This window comes from Musca autumnalis, unplaced genomic scaffold (assembly GCF_047663935.1).
Source record: "Musca autumnalis isolate F117 unplaced genomic scaffold, ASM4766393v1 scaffold_5, whole genome shotgun sequence".
In the NCBI taxonomy this organism is placed as follows: domain Eukaryota; kingdom Metazoa; phylum Arthropoda; class Insecta; order Diptera; family Muscidae; genus Musca; species Musca autumnalis.
Genome location: NW_027412088.1, coordinates 168,664,157 through 168,680,674, shown reverse-complemented (window position 1 = coordinate 168,680,674; position 16,518 = coordinate 168,664,157). Strand labels below are relative to the sequence as shown.

The window sequence follows — 16,518 nt, the reverse complement described above, 5'->3', positions numbered from 1 at the left end:
TTAGTCTTTTTTACTAGGACACTTTTCTGACGACTGCAGTCGCTAGGACAACTATGATTTCAATTTCGTCCTCAGATGGACTGTCCTCAACCTCAGAAGAACGACTAGCCTGACTGAGACTTGTTCCCACAGTTTGTTCCACGGTCTATTCCGCCAGACTATCGTTGACAAAATCAAGGTTGGATACCCCATGTCTCCCTGATCTAATCACGTCGACCATAATCTGAGTTCTGAACCACCATGCTTAAACCTCCTTTACCATGACAAGGATTCAATACCTAAGTCTTCACTATTTTGGGGCCCAGTTATCAACGAGACTCTGTTCTAATTCCGTTGGTATCCTTACTGCAAACCTGGGAACTGCGATAGGCACGCGTTCACCTGACACCCCGGCAATAGTGGAGCTCTGAGATCCTCAATTCAACGTTTCCCGGAATTGAATAAGGTAGCGTCCCCTTTCCAAGCAATGTTTATCCCCTTTAGGTCATTTTTGTCAATCCTCAAAATAAAGAATGCAATACCACTGTGCCGCCTTTCACCGCTACTGCAAATGCATTAATGTGCGCTTACCCAATATCCAGTTGTGGTTACATTTAAACAATTTAACACAAAAAACTTAGACAGCTATTATTAAATATTAAATCGAAACAAAAACAACACTCCATAAGTGGCACTGAGGGATGGAACTTGGAAACACTTTGGTGACGAAGGCGCAAAAGGCACTTTGCAATAATATTTTTTTGTTTTTGTTTAGTTTTTTGCTAATAGCAGATATTTAACCAGTCACACGTGTTAGTTCATGCAGTGAGTGGATTACAGCCTAGAGAATGCTATTCATTCGTATACATATGAGAGATTCCGAACAACTTTTTTATTTACATAATTACTTCAATCTTTATTGGGAAAAATGGGAAATTCTTTATAGATACACCGACAATAGGTATGCGCACATAAGTTCATTTAATTACTTAGGTACATCATGACGTATACGAAACGATACTATGTATACGTACAGATATACCAAAAAATGTATTTGCTTATTTGATAGCAGAGAATCAGAACTGAGAATTATTAATTTTTATTTTTAACGTAGACAAAACGAGAAAAGACAAGGGAGACTTCTCTCATATCAATGAATGAATGTATCTCGATTCATGTTCGCTCAGTGAAATGTAATTTTTTTTTATTGCAGAGTCCGAACAGAGACCTGTGAAAGGTATTCTATCCGTAGAAGAACTGTGAAAAGATTTCTATTTATAGAAGACCTGTGAGTGACATGCTATCTACGGAACACGTGCTGGTGGTAGAAGTCCTGTGAATGGTCTGTTAAAAAAGCTGCAATAAATTCTTACTGAAATGTTTCATATGAACACATATGGAATTGTTTCCCCGGCCCCACTCAGTTGCACTAGGTTGTCTGAAAATTGCACATTGCATGTTATAACTTTTGCTGGAGAAAAAAAACTAAGTTGTCGTTTTTTGCGGTTTTGTTTTAGTTTCGTATTTGAGTTGTGGCCGCCGCAATGTGAAATTTTAATGCATTTGCAATGTTAAGGCGTTTTTTGTGCCGGCCTGGTGTTATTCTTGTGCGGTCAATTATAAATAATTAATCGCAAAAAAATTGTGCTCTTAAGGAATTTAAAGGAAGAAAAATAAATATAAGGGTTCTGACAGATTAATGAAAGACTTTACCCTACTTTCACGCTTTATGGCTTGAAATTTAGTGAAAAATTCACAAATGAGGTAATAAAAACTGATCAAGTTTTATATACATAACATGACCAACTTGTGCTATTTTAATGTTAAAATTGGAAAGCAGATAATTTTGGACTTACTGTTGAAAAATTGTAGCCTTCAATTAGAGTTGGGTAATCTAGTTGCTAGTTCCTTGTACTAGTTCCAAAACGTATGAGTAACATCATGAAATTTAACGTGTGATATTAAGTATACGCACTTTGTTCAAAGAAAAAATGTTTGCCATTGGAACTGCGAAGTGAACTAAATAGTTCCATATAGTTCCTTTGGCACAACTCTACCTTCAATGCCAAACATATGACAAACGAAATGACGCAAAGCAGATAGAAAATCATACAACAAGGCCTGTAAGACGGCATTCAGTACTGATGTGGAAGCCTATAAGGCTAATTCCAATAAGCATAATAGTGAAATCGAGAAAGTGAAAGTCCTGCTTTTGCTTCAGTGAGTATATGGAGTTTCAGAAAATATTATTGAGAGATATTATGTCCTAAGGTAGTTCATTTCTCCGGATGTATGGATGTTGGCGGTAACCTTCTATCCACAACTTATATTTAGTTCCGCAATGAGGAGGATGAAGAGCTGCTAAATAAGTTAATGAGGTACCACAAATATTTGTGGGCGATTAACAATATCAGTCTTACAAATCACCGATGCCGGGTGGCATAACAGCAGATATGCTTGAAAATGCAGGGGTTCCTATATTAGCAATCGTGAGCTACATCACCAAAGCTGGGAAATCATGCCACACGAAACACTAATCATTCTTCTGTTCTACTGATAATTATGGAAGGGTTACTGGACCACGAAGTAAGAGCATAACTAGACTCCATAAAAAATCAGCAAGTCGGAGCATTTGTACATGAGGAGCAAATCACCACCACATGAGGCGGTTTTTACCATGACAGCTTCTCTTGGCATAAGCTTTCAATAGCACAGGAACTTCGTCTATTCTTGTGAAATGAGATGGTAAGACATAAAAAGCAGGACCATCAGGGTCAACTCACTTCGACTAGTTCTTTGAAACCGATTGGCACGGATCCTCATTGGATCATCGTTCCGGCCAGCGACTGCTAACTCAGTGTACATATGTTTGTGTTTGTATCGATTTTCTGTGTCGGGAACATCATATTCAAGAATGTCTGTTCCGGATTCTATTGGTCTGTGACGGGACGAAGGAAACCCCACGATCCATTTGGATGCGCTCGGTTTGTCACATCCGTATCCACTACACCCAAACTTTGGTAAGGTGCAATAAATACCGAGAGTGGGTTCATCTTAGGGGTTGCTCTGGACTCGCCCATAGGGACTACGACAGGAGTATGATGCTACATGCTGCGAGAACACAGACAGATCCCAGTGAGTTATTGCCGTCATCAAAATACAGGATCCCCCGCATTCCCCCAACAGTAACTGCACACACAGCATTTAACATCGGTCTCAGGGGACTTGAATGTTCATCATGAGTTGGGGCATTCACTCCTAGGTAATGACTAGAGGTGTGTAGCGCTGGCTGAGCAGATTGATAGCTCAACGTTTAGCACGGTCAATGAGAGCGCCCCTACCAGAATTAGCCGACAGTGCCATAGATCGCCAGACATAATAATCGTGTCAGAAGACCGCAGACTTCATCACATCGGAACTCCGCACTTTCGTCAATCATGGGTCTATTTTCATAGAGTTCACCGGTGCTTCAGAGAACTACTTAACCCTTCTGAAGATCAACTAGCTGAAATCATATTCCGGGACATCATCACAGCTGCAGCCGTTCGCTATATACCTGCAAGTCGAACACCCGAAGTGAGACTACATTTCCTAGCAGAGGCTGTGGGACTAACAAATGATTGTGATGAGCTTCGTCGAGCCAACCATAGTGATCACAGAGTTAGGGAGCTGAAACAGTATGTTAATAGATTGGTCGGTAAGCACAAGCGGAACAAATGCCTAGATCTTCTGAAGAGTTAGAACATTTAAGCCAGAATAAGTGAATTGTGGGCAATGGTCAAGTCACTCTCGAACCCTGTAAAGAAGGAAGATAGGACCTCGGACACGTTTGGGGACTGCGCGCAAGTTATTTTAATCGACAATTTGGCTTGCATCCCAGAAGTGACAGAGCGAAGAGAAGAACTTCATATTATGTATCTTCCTCCCGAGGTGGAACCACCACACAGTACAATGCGTTATGTTGCCAATGCCATTAGGGACGCTAAATCCTCCAAAGCGTTAGGGCCTACTGGTATCTCTCTGGAAATGCTGAAACATTTGGATTAGGGTGGTTTTAAAATCGATGTCAGTTTTTAGACGTCTAATTTTAGTTTTGTTATATTTTAAGATTGCAAACCCAGTTGGTTTGTTAAATCCGGTTATATATAAAGTACTATAAAGGCCTAGGTACATAAGCTGCCTTGATTGCTTCTGATAAAAAAAAAATAAAAAAGAAAAGTGCAACCCAGTTCGAAATTTGCTCGGCCTTCTTTATTCTTTTATTTTTATTATGTCACAAATGAAGCAGGAAAGCAAGGCAAGCAGGCGAGGCTGCTTATGTACCCAGGTCTTAATGTGGATGTGCCGGGGTTGAGTAATTCACGAAAGCTCTCAACCTCTCGCTAACCAAACATATCGTGTCGTATTGAATCCATGCAAAGATCCCAGCAAAAGTAAATCGTACACAATGATTTCGCTTTATACGCTCGTAGCAAAAACTCTTGAGGCTTTACTCTTTCCCAGCGTCAGAAATAGCTATGGAGATGTCGATCATCAGCGTGGGCTTCATAAGCAGCACGGCACGATAATCTCCACACATTTTTGTCGAGGACTCAACCAGAGCAAGCCGTGCGAACTCAGGTACAAGATGTCAAAGCCCCGTAGAGTAAAACAGGAAGTTCCCCAAAGTCGGTTGATATCTCCGGAACTGTTTAACACCCACCTCTTCTGTATTCCACCCCCTCCCGACGGCATTGACTTCGTTACGTATGCGGATGATTGTATGACATTGGAGGTACCTTCCCTAATGTTATTAGTGAAAGGCTGAACTCATATTTGACTGATCTTACCACGTTTTTTCCACGCGAAGAATATGCAAATAAAAAAAAAACATTGTTCCACAACATCCCATACGGGACAAGGGAGACTTCTCTCATATCAATGAGTGCACCCCGATTCATATTTAGCTCAATGATATGGGACCTACTGTTTATCGCCGAGTCCGAACGGCGTGTCTTAAGACACCACTTGTGGAGAAGAATATGCAAATATGCGACACTAAATCTACAGCCACTCCGTTCACCACATGGATTGTTAAGGGCACTGAGTTGAATGTCATGGTCGATGAAAGCACCACCACCTACCCTAAGATTCTAGGGGTCACATTCGACAGAATGTTCACGTCGTTCGCGCATTTCACAGCTATCTGCGACAAGCTGAGATGTAGGAACAAGGTCATCAACTCCCTATCCGGCAGCATTTGTAGTACAAACCAAAAAACCTTGACCACTTATAATGCGATAGGTCGGTCTGTGGTCGGTCTGTGCGCGTTGGTCAGTTGTACTCGATGAAACAATATTCAAATTTGTCAGAACGCCGCCCTGAAAACTGCCACCATCTGCATGAGAAAGTGAATATTACGCCAGTATGGCATGTTCTCGTCGCAGTATTTGCTCGGGTATTACCGTGACAGTCATCCTAATCACCGTTTGGTGGATAGGACGCCCTCACACAGATATGTATGTCAGGAGGAATTTTCATCACCTAGAGAGAGAGAGAAAAAGAGAGAGGTCCATCCACATAAGGAAAACCCCTACATCTGCAAGCATATCAAACAGGTTTGGTTAGCACTCACATAGATGCAGTCGCAGATGCCATAAACCAGCTTACGTAAAAATACTTTAAATAACATTTCCAATCGTTTCGTTTCGTATTTTCCATAGGAACAATACAAAACGAAACATAACCCACGTTGGCCGAGCTCGCTGTTTAGTTTCGTTTTGTTTACATTCGTGAGTGCGAACAAAACGAAAAGCGAAAAGTACTCAACTCCACAAGAGCAGATAGAAAACGGAATAGTACTAAACACATGTGAATAAATCAAAAACGTTTGGTGTTCGATAAAATATTCACTGTGGTATGCTGATGTTAGTTTATAGGGTTGTTAAGCAATCACAGTGTGTGTGCCTGAGTGTGTTATTGACCATAACGCACTGCAAATTCAGAGAAGCTGAAAAGTTTGTGGCTTTGTGTGATTGGCACGGGAATCGTTTTGTTTGTTTCCGTTCATTGCCATAAACAACAATCATGGGAATGCGGTCTCAGAGTAAATTCCCCATCTATCGCAGCTGAGGAACGTCAGCTGCCACGACAAACCAGAGTAGTTTTGACTTAACTAAGCTCTGGATGGTGCAGCCGTTTAAATTCATATAGGACAAGCAACGATGACACTGTGCAAAATATCTGCCCAGCATGCGGCACAGCCCCGCACGACACACTGCACCATTTCAACTGCCCCACCAAACCTACTTAACTAACTCCAGTGGATCTGTGCTTATGTCCTATCGAAGCAGCCACAGCACCAGATTAAGCAGAAAAAACGAACCTAAAAACGTATTATATGCTATTACAACAACAACAATAAAACTTTTATCTCAGTAGCGCTTGAATACAGCTAAGACCAGAGCAACCTAGAACGTGCACACATTCCTACATCCTTTGTATCTCATAGATGTTGAAATATGGTGGATGAGCGTCGAACATCCGGAACAGATCCACGTCCCTCTGTCTTCTTTTCTATCCCGGCATGAACCAAAAAAAAAACTTGTTGCAGGCCTTCCGGGATACATTGCCGCTCCTATGATGAAAAATTAACTAACACAAAACAGATAATTGTTGAGGTGACGGTGGAAGATTCCTCCGAGTAAAGCAGGTGCATAGAGCGGGCCACCGCGAAATTGATGCTGTAGCGTTGTACTGCGTGGTGTGGGTCTAATCAAACCAGAACATCGTCTAAGGCGACACTAACGGTTGCAGACATTGCATTTAAATGAGTTTGCGATAAATCCTATGGTTGCAAACAGAACAAATTGAGACCTCGGTGTTGTTGCGTCATCCCAGCAAAAATTTGGATCCGGTAGTCATTACGTAACCCATTACAAAGTAATGTAAACAAGCTTCTTTTCGCATTACAGGTAATCCGAAACGTAAAAAATTTACAAGGTAAACCTACTTACTTTACTCCTCCCTAAGTAATGACGACGGTGGCACAGTGAGTGTGTGTCCGACTATAAATCCTAGGGTTGTGTGTTCAACGCTCACTGTCGGCACGCGAGTTTTTTAATTAAAAAATAACAGTTCGTGGTGAACATGTGCACTGCACATTTAAGTTCTTAAGCAACCCTTAATATTCGTGTGCGTGGCATAGTGTGTAGTGTCTTTGGCTAGAAATCAGAGGGTTTTGTGGGTTCAATTCGGGCAGACAGCGAAATAAAATAAAGTAAAATAAAAGTAAAATGAAATTGATGAAATTAAAAACAAATTCTCTACATCAACTGTCTAAAAATAGAATTTTTTTCACCTTACTTTTCAACTTCTAGTGGCCACAGAATAACTAGTTATTCTAGTGGTCATAAAATATCTACAAACTGAGTGCGACATGCCCTTGTAAAAATAATGGGGAAGAAAGGGGGTTTGAGAGTAGTTACGGCTGCCATAAATCCCTTACGAAACCCATGATTTTGGGAGGACTTTTTTTGCTGGGATGGATTCTGTTCGACACCAACAATATGTTTGGCGACCAGTGAAGCTGCGACCTACCATAAGAGAGTCGTTATAGACAATGAGAATGAAGCCTTCATATGCGCGCAGAAGGGAGTCTTTATAGACAAACAAAAGGGGGATTTTAGACCACCAGAAGGGAGTTTTTAAGGACGACCAGAAGATAGCCTTTATAGACGACAAGCCGGGAGGTTTTATACAAGATCAGAAAGGAGTCTTTATAGACGACCATAAGGGAGTCTTTATAGACGACCAGAAAGGAGTCTTTATAGACGACCAGAAAGGAGTCTTTATAGACGACCAGAAAGTAGTCTTTATAGATTCCCAGAAGATAGTCTTTATAGACAACCATAAGGGAGTATTTATAGACGACCAGAAGGGAGTCTTCATAGACGAACAGAAGAGAGCCTTATAGACGACCAGAAGGGAGTCTTTATAGACGACCAAAAGGGAGTCTTTATAAACTACCATAAGGGAGTCTTTATAGACAACCATAAGGGAGTCTTTATAGACGACCAGAAGCTAGTCTTTATAGATTACCAGAAGATAGTATTTATAGACGACCAGAAGGGAGTCTTTATAGACGACCAGAAGGGAGTCTTTTTAGACGACCAGAATGGAGTCTTTATAGACGATCCGAAGGGGGTCTTTATAGACGACCCGATGGAGATCTTAATAGTCGAAAAGAAGGGAGTCTTTATAGCCGACCAGAAGGGAGTCTTTATAGACCACAAGAAGGGAGTCTTTATAGACGACAAGAAGGGAGTCTTTATAGACGACCAGAAGGGAGTCTTAATCGACGACCACACGGGATTCTTTATAGAAGAGTCTTTATAGACGATTAGAAGGGAGTCTTTATAGACGACCAGAAGGGAGTCTTTATAGACGACAAGAAGGGAGTCTTTATAGACGACCAGAAGGGAGTCTTTATAGACGACAAGAAGGGAGTCTTTATAGACGACCAGAAAGGAGTCTTTATAGACCGCCAGAAAGTAGTCTTTATAGATTACCAGAAGATAGTCTTTATAGAGGACCAGAAGGGAGTCTTTATAGACGACCAGAAGGGAGTCTTTATAGACGACCACACGGGATTCTTTATAGAAGAGTCTTTATAGACGATTAGAAGGGAGTCTTTATAGACGACCAGAAGGGAGTCTTTATAGACGACCAGAAGGGAGTCTTTATAGACGACCAGAAGGGAGTCTTTATAGACGATCAGAAGGGAGTCTTTTTAGACGACCAGTAGGGAGTCTTTATAGACGACCAGAAGGGAGTCTTTTTAGACGACCAGAAGGGAGTCTTTATAGACGATCAGAAGGGAGTCTTTTTAGACGACCAGAAGGGAGTCTTTTTAGACGACCAGAAGGGAGTCTTTATAGACGATCAGAAGGGAGTCTTTATAGACGACCAGTAGGGAGTCTTTATAGACGACCAGAAGGGAGTCTTTATAGACGACCAGGAGGGAGTCTTTATAGACGACCAGGAGGGAGTCTATATAGACGACCAGGAGGTAGTCTATATAGACGACCAGGAGGGAGTCTATATAGACGACCAGGAGAGAGTCTTTATAGAGCACCAGAAGGGAGTATTTATAGACGACCAAAAGGGAGTCTGTATGGTCGAAGTAAGTGAGTTATAGGCAATTGGTAGGAAGTCTTTATGGACAACCAGAGGAGAAGCTTTGGACGACCAACTTAGTTCATATAACCCAAGATTAAATTCTGTGAAATATTGTTATTTAATTTTACTTACCTTTATACCTTAAACAAGTATGTCATTAAATGCTTTCCAAAAGAAGAAATATCTGTAATTGTTAGTAAATTTTTATTAGTTTTTTTCTTTATTAGCATTTGAACATAAAAAGGTTAATATTATATTAATGTATTGTTGTTATTATTATTTTGTTTGTATGTAAGTGTAATTGGAATCACATTTAGATGGATTTTTGTTTATAACAATTTTGAAAATACACACGCGAAAAAAGTTGTGAACACAAAAATGAAGAGAATTAGATTTTATTATTTGTACTATATTAAAAATTGAAGTGTTAGTTTTGATTACCAGTTGTTGTTGTTTTTTTTTTTTTTTTTTGTTAATTTGTTATCTATCACATCTAATAGAAATATTAATTTATTCAAAAACTTGTTATCTAGTAGATTGATAGATGTTTGTTATAGCAAGTTCGTATATTGAATGTTCGTATATAACATGTTCGTAGTTATCGTAAATGTAAACGAAGTTGGTCGTGGTGTTATTTTTTTTTTTCCTTGAATATGAAATTCTTCTCGTAATAAAAAGAATTTAAAGGATCGTTTTTAAGTGATTATATTAACTGGTTTTGAATAATAATTTTAAAATAAATTTAAAAATTAGGAAAATATTTAATTTACATATTTTTAAATTTTAAAAGTTATGAAAAATTACCTTTTGAAAAAAGTTTGGTAATTTTCCAAATTTAAATTCCTTATTCAAATTATTTGTAAAAAATTTTAGAAATTTAAAAAAAATTGTGTACCAAATTCCAAGTGATTTTTTATTTTGTATTTTTTTATTGATTTTATTTTAAATTATTTTGTATATTTTTCAATAATTTTTTTTGCAATTTTTAAATACAAATATATACTTAATTTGTTTTGAAAATCATCATCAAATCTTTTAATTTTAATTTTTAGTTGTTATTTTTTATATAAAAACGAAGTCCAACATTTGAACACAATGTGATTTTTTTTCTTTCAGATTGAACATGAATTTTGAGTAGTGGTGTTTTCAGGAGAAATGGTAGATTCTAAATGGGATCATATATATTTTTTTAGATATACATTCAATGTGAAGATGATTTTTTTACTTTACATTTATATCTTTATATAAATTTTGAAGTCGTATAGAGGTTTAACATTTATTTTATTTTTCTGCAGGGCCACTGATCACTTTGAATTATGTTTATATTTTGAATATATTTTTTTAGGAATAATTTTTGTATTGGAATAAATTGTATACTTTGTTGTTTAACTTGTTTATTGGATTAGGATTGTTTAACATCAAATATAAGGCTGGAATGGAATTTATTTCAATTTTTTATATAATGGATTTATTTATATATCAATCTTTCTTAACTGTCTTAACAAGTTCAAATATTGTTCAAATTGTTTTAATTGGATTATATTTTTTATCTCATTTCATATATTAAAAAAATGATTTTTTTTTTTAATTTTACATTTTAAGATTCCATGAATTTGGTGGGAGGATCAATATTGTGTGTATGTATGTATTACTTTTCAATTACATATATATTTTTTTTAAATAGAAAAAATCTACTTTATTTCTAGTTAAAATAGTTTTCTTCTCGTTTACATATTTTTTTTCACTACATATTTAAGTTTAGATTTTATTTGCTGTAACCTGAGTCCTCCCTTAATTTGTAAATGAATAACAGTTACGGATAATAAATTTTAGAAAATGGGCCGGTCTTATCTTCGCCTTGGATACGAGAGTTTTGGTCGAAAAAATCAGAATATCGAATCAAACATCCGAAAATTTCGAATTTGTCGGAATTTTTTCAGAATTTTTTTCAGATTCCGAAAAAATTCTCCGAAAGGAATTCTCTTTTCCGCCGGTTTTCGAATAATTCTTCAAAGTTTTGTCCAAAGTTGTTACAAAAATCAAAATTTGTCAAAAATTTTAATTTTGAAGAGTTCCGTGAGGAAGAAACCCTGTTTTGGATGGACTTGCATTGGAGCTTTGCCTTTGAAAATCAGCACCAATGAGCGGACAAAGAAATGCCTTATATCGCTCTACTCTTGCAGAACATCTTTGGCAGAAGAAGTTGGCGATTCAGATCACAAATTCATTAGACCACAAAGAAACATAGGTAAGCGGACAAGGTTAGGTTAGGTTTTAGGATGCGCGGCTGGTATGCTGGCCACTCCACTCGGAGACCTTATGGTCCATTGTGATCATCCTGGTTGTTCGGGGTTGTGTTGATTGGTGGAGATGATTATTGAAGATTGCTGTTGATGAAATGATTATTGGTGAGACATAGTTTTGATAGTTGTGTTGCAGTTGTAGAAATTATGTAGATGATGGATATTGGTGTTTCAAGACTGTGGTAGTGTTCATTAGCTGTTGTAGAGATGACAAAGAAAGCGGACAAAGAAATGTCTTATAGCCATCTAATCATACAAAACTTCGTTGGAAGAGACCACAACCATATCACTGGTGGTATGTAGCTGTGGTTTTCATCAGGTCTTGTCTGATGACGGACAGGTCTTGTCTGGCCATGTTATCAAATATGCAAGAACTGTAGCTTCAATTCTGTTCTTCAGGATATCAAAAACTCTCCTAGGTTTCTTTGAAAGTGATGCTAAACCTCCATTCCCTATATGTCCTGATTAAGGATACCTTAAAAATCACTGAAAGTCAAATCGAAAAAGGTGAGACGGCAACCACTTTCTTCTATCTCTGACTCATTAACCATAATTATTCCAAGCCGACAGATCTTCGATGTTGGAAGACACTGACACCAAGAGACGACGATCGGAACTACCACTGGGACCGGGGGAAATCAGTGATTATATATCACACAACTACCTTTCGACCAAATTAATGTATGCATACCTCACATGTAGGTCTGGACCCAAAACTTCCCATCTCTACTTGGTATAGAGGCTCCAAGATAGAAACGCAAAGTGGGGCAGGCGTTTGCAACAATACCCTCTACTATACTCTCTACTTACGCACGCCCTCGGGACGCTAAAATCAATCGTTACCTTGTGTTGGGATCCGGGCCATTTTAACATCACACGAAATGAAATACCGGATTAACTGGCGTGCTGTGGATCGGAGTCAGCCGATATTGAAGTCGACAACTCAATCAAGCCACCCTTTGCAATTTCATGGGCCACTTAGAACAAAGTTATCGGTACAAGACTAACCCGATCTGTCACAATAATCATATCTGTACGGTACCCAAGGTAATTTGGCCAATCCTCTCCAAGCCAAGAACTACATCTATGCTTTCCACAGAGAAATCCTACATGGAACTAATAATTACATGTTAAGATGAATGTCCTGCAAATGAGAAAGATAGGTTGTGCGAAAATGTCGCTGTCCAATACTCACGACCCGGAAACTGCGAATCATGGGGGTACACAAGAAATATGTTTCTTCATGCCAAAGGGTGAAGTGATTGTAGCGAGAATGAACTGAAGGACTGAAGGTCTGCAAAGGCTCCCTTAAGCTCGTCTATAAACTCTATAAGGACACCAACCAGACCGTTTTTAAAAAACCCCCAATTGACCTATATAGAATACCTTCAGACTTCCATCTGATCAATGAAAACTTATTTTTGGTTGCATATAAGACACCTTTCTGGTCGTCTATTAAGAGTATCTTCTGATAGTCTATAAACAATTATTTTTGGTCGAGTATAAAGAGTTCCTTCGAATGTCTATATAGAACCTTCCATAAAGACACCCTTTTTGTATTCAAAAACTCCCTTCAGATTGAATATAAAATACCTTCGTAAACTCGTATACATTCTAAACTCGCCTAAAAAAAACTCCATTTTGGTATAAGGAATCCCTTCTGGTCGCTTAAAAGCCTATATCTTGTTCGTCTACAAAAACTCTCTTCTGGTCGTAGATAATAACTTATTTATGGTCGTCTATAAAAACTGTTAGGTCGTCTATAAACACCCTTCCCTCACTTCTGGTTGTCTGTAAAGACTACCTTCTAGTCGTATACAAGGACTACGTTCTGGTTGTTCTTGTAACAGTGTTTTATTATTACGTTTGTATGTTCGTTCTCCTGTTCAATCTGGCTCTGGGTCTATCTCCAGTTCCAGGAAGTTGGCTACTTCGATGGGATGTAACCACTGATCCACTGGAGTCAGATGAGTAGGCTTGGCAGGGCAGCTGAATAGGTGCTTAGTATCGTGCGGGCCCATGCCGCATACTGGGCAGATGTCTTGCACGGTGCGATCGATTCCCGCCCAATAGGAATTTAGGCGACTGCAATATCCCGAGCGTAATTTAGCCAAAAGGAACAAAAACAAGGAAATTACTATATTTAGAATTAAATGCGGCAACAATAATTCACCAAACACCATGATCAAGGGCATTCAAACACGTGTACCGAAAAAAGCTTTGTACATCAATTCAATAAAAAAAGTGGCTTAATGTCCAAAACAAACGCAAAAAAGTGTCAGTCGGCTTTGCCGACAGAGGTATACCCTCAGCCAATGTGAATTGAAACTTTCATCTACGGACGGATAGAATGGATTTAGCGTCTCTTCAGAATTATGTGGCCCTTTTTCAACATTTGAACTTGCCGACAATTGGATTAGGAATTAACACAAATGTTGAACTTATGTGGGGGAGGTACCCTTAGGAAGGGCCGATATGGGCCATTTTAGAAGTTAAACTAAATTTTGACAAAATATTAGGAGATCCAAAGTTTGGACCAAATTGGTTGCACCATTCAAGTGATATCGTCCTAACATTTTAATGACATTTTTTAAATATTGGGGAGAAGTACCGGAAGTTGGGGACCGGTATTGCCACATGAAACTAAGTTTGGATAAAATATGACGAAGACCAAATGTTGCACCAAATCGGTAGAACAGTTCGAGAGCCACATATGGTGACATAGGGCTTTTTACACCTTTCGGGATGTTTTCCCAAGAAATATGGACCTGTTCCTGAAAAAACTTTTACCGTCGTAATGGAGGTAGCGAATGCAAATCGCTTCAACAAAAATCAAAGTGATTCGAGAGCAGGTCTTAAAGTGAACTTATTCGAAATTTTGTGTGGGTGGTACCCAAAGGAGTGCACAAATAAAGTCCATATTCGAACCTGATCTATATCTGGTAGATATATTAGGATGTGCAGAATATGGATTACATTAGGCACTCCCTTCAAGAGTTATCGTGCGCATATTTTTTCCGAATATTTTTGAATTTTTGTGAAGGAGTGGACCGACATGGTATATCTTCGAACTTAAACTATGTTTGGACAAAATATTACGAAGGCCAAATTTTGGACCGAATAGGCAGATCCGTTCGAGATTTATCTTGCGCTCCAACCACTACACACGGTGTCATAGGGGTTTTTGCACCTTTCAGGCTATTTTCTCAGGAAGTATGGACATGCTCCTTATGAAACTTGTACCGTCGTATGAAGGACAGCGAATACAAGTTGCTACAACAAAAATCAAAGCGATTCGAGAGCAGGTCCTAAACTGAACTTTTCCGAAATTTTGTATGGGAGGTACCCGAAGGAGTGGACCGATTGAGTCCATATTTAAACCTCATCTAAGTCTGGTAGAACTTTCACGATGTACAAAGTGTGGACCAAATCGGTTACTCCCTTCAAGAGTTATCGTGCGCACAAATTTTCCGAACATTTTCGAATTTTTGTGTGGGAGGTACCAGAAGGAGTGGACCGATATAACCCATCTTCGAACTTAAACTAAGTTTGGGCAAAATATTACGAAAGCCAAATTTTGAACCGAATCGGTTGCTCCGTTCGAGAGTTATCGTGCGCACCAGCCAGCCAGACAGACAGACGGACATGGCTAAATCAACTCCAAATTGTCTGAAACACATTTCGTCCAAACATACTTGGGGTCTAATATCATTATTTCGATGAGGCACATTTTGCCCGTATGAAAGTGTATATACCCTCGTTAGCATAAATGCTGAGGGTATAATAAGGGCGAAAGGAGATACTAAAACGTATTAGAGACGCATTTAATTTCCTTACGCATCGCATTTTTCTAACGCACCGCAATAGAGAGTAACCCCCCTGATATGCCTGTTGATCTAGAGGTTCTCTCCTATATTGTTGGACCGTCGTCTCTAGAGCATGAACACCCGAACAAGTACTGCAACGATAGCATCTCATTATGTTGTCGTACTGGAAGAATCTTTGCCTCCTCATGTAGATGGTCCACTGTAGATTTGAGGAGGCACCCTGTTGCTGTTCTCAGGGCGGCGTTCTGACAATTTTGAATCTTATTCCACTGCGTGTCACATAAATTCGGGGACCAAACTGGCGCCGCATAGCTTACCACAGACCGACCTATCGCTTTATAGGTGGTCAACAAGGTTTCTTTATCTGCACCCCAAGTGCTGCCGGCTAGGGACTTGAGGACCTTGTTCCTACATTTCAGTTGATCGCAGATAGCTGTGGCATGCGCGGACGACGTGAAAGTGGTGTCGAATGTGACCCCTAGAATTTTTTGGCGTTCTGGTCGTCTATAATGACTCCCTTCCGCTTGAATAGAAATACTCCCTTCAGCTCGTCTATATAGACCCTTCAGCTGGTTTATAAACCATATAGAGATTCTCTTCTGATCGTCTATGACAACTTCCTTCTAGCCAATCTAAAAAGACTCCTTTCAGTTCGCCCATAAAATCTATAAAGAATCACTTCTGATCGTCTATAAGACTCACATCTGTTCGACTATGAAGACACTCTTGTGGTCGCCTTCGACGCTTCTATAAAGACTGCCTTTAGCTCGTCTATAAAGAACTCCCTTTAGTTTGTCTATAAAGAATCCCTTCAGATTGTCTATAAAAACTCCCTTCAGCTCGTCTTTGAAGACTTCCTTCAGATCTGCTATAAATACTTCTTTCAGGACATCTATAAAGACTCCCTTAGCTTGTTTAAAAAGACTTCCTTTAGCTCGTCCATAACGGACGGGTCTTCTATAATGAATCCATTCTGGTCGCCTAAAAATACTATATCTTGTTCGTCCACAAAAACACTCTTCTGGTCCTAGATATTAACCCACTTTATGGTGGTCTATAAAAACTGTTTAGTCGTCTATAAACACCCCTTCAAATTGTCTATAAAGATTCCTTTCTGATCGCACAAAGACTCCCTTAGCTTGTTTAAAAAGACTTCCTTTAGCTCGTTCATAACGGCTGCCTTAAGCTCGTATAAGGACTACCTTCTGGTCATCTATAATGACTCGCTTCAGCTTGAATAAAAAGACTCC

At 39.1% G+C, this 16,518-nt stretch overlaps 1 long non-coding RNA gene across 1 annotated transcript; it reads left to right on the top strand.

Annotated features, from left to right (window-relative positions):
- The first annotated feature begins 1,495 nt into the window (after nt 1–1,495).
- LOC141386522 (uncharacterized) lies at nt 1,496–13,567 on the top strand. Its single transcript, XR_012408396.1, has 2 exons — nt 1,496–1,743; nt 10,255–13,567. It is a non-coding gene; the product is annotated as an uncharacterized lncRNA (long non-coding RNA).
- Nucleotides 13,568–16,518: the final 2,951 nt, after the last annotated feature.